We start from the raw sequence: 1,409 nt of genomic DNA, 5'->3' as shown, positions 1-1,409 counted from the left end.
TCAATGTTCACTTCTTTATGTTTTCTACTGTTCTAAACAGATGTATATAGAAGAAACGCGAAAAACAGTTAATTTAATTTAATCTTATATGAAATTAATATAAAACTAAACTGAATTCGTCATGTCCAATATTATAACTCATCGATGTGTTTACATTTAAGAGAAGCAAAAACAATCTATACTACACACATTTTGGCTTGTATTTTACAATGTTCTCAGAAGTTGAAGCTGACACCAAACGTACACATGTTTGCCGGAGACTCTTGTTGAAGTGAAGAAACAGAACTCCTCTTTATGAAGTAGAATTATCGAACCTTTCCTGAAGAAATCAGACAATGATTGGACACACTATTAGCATACAATATAGTTTAATATCATCAATAGATTCACAAAAGTAAACGCAGCATAAAGCTGATTTCAAATCTTATATTAACTTACTCCATCTGTCTGTCTATCCGTCTGTCTGTCTGGATGGAATCGTTTACACGCTATTTCTTCCGCTTCCCATTCATGATTCAAGTTGAAACTTTGCACAATTGTTAATTGTCAATGACAACACGTGGATCTCTTAAAAAAAAAATAGTTTATCAAATAGTTTTAATTAGTTAATTGTATTTTATATTGAACATGTACGAAGCTTATTGAACATGTACGGAGCTTATGCTTATATCTAAACTGTTGCGACGTCTAGAATACATCATAAAAAAGCATAAAAAATTACACTCACAACATTACCAAATTTAAAGGAACTTTTTGAACAAAAGTGCCTAAGAAAAATCGAAAAAATCTTGGAAGACAACGGCCACCCTCTCCATCAGAACTACGTCAGGTCGTCGCGAAGTGGGCGACTGCTGTCAATCAAAACAAGAACGGAGCGGTACAAAACTCGTTCGTACCTCACTCGGTCAGATTCTATCACCGCCACTCATTGATCAGGGAACATGAAAAGCACCAACATACCTGTGTGTAGTCGCTGAATGAACTCTTTATGTTGTGTCTGTTGTATTTATGTGAATATTTCTGTAGTGTTGTCTTTATATGAGAAAAGAGTCCTTGTAATCACAACCGATTTCCGTAAGGATCAATAAAGCAGTCTTAGTCTTAGTCTTCAAAAATTTGGTGGATCACTAAAAAAAATGAACTAACAATAATCAATAAAACCTTTTAATTTCATAAGTACTTAAATACTTAAATAGATCAGTCATTGGTAAGCACTTGGGCCTTCCATCATTGGGGTTCTTGTCCTCGAGTCCTAATTCAGAGTCGAGAAAAACTTTTTAAAAATTGCCTTTCAAAAGGCAGCAAGGCAACATTCTCCCAGAAACCCCTGATACTCCTTACCTCCCCCTCTCCTCTGGTCCACAAAGGTGATTGGACCAGAGCGCGCTAAGCATGCTAAGCAAGAAAGT

Source organism: Biomphalaria glabrata, chromosome 18, assembly GCF_947242115.1.
Source record: "Biomphalaria glabrata chromosome 18, xgBioGlab47.1, whole genome shotgun sequence".
In the NCBI taxonomy this organism is placed as follows: Eukaryota; Metazoa; Mollusca; class Gastropoda; family Planorbidae; genus Biomphalaria; species Biomphalaria glabrata.
The sequence above is the reverse complement of the archived record's forward strand: the minus strand, read 5'-3'. Positions refer to the sequence as shown.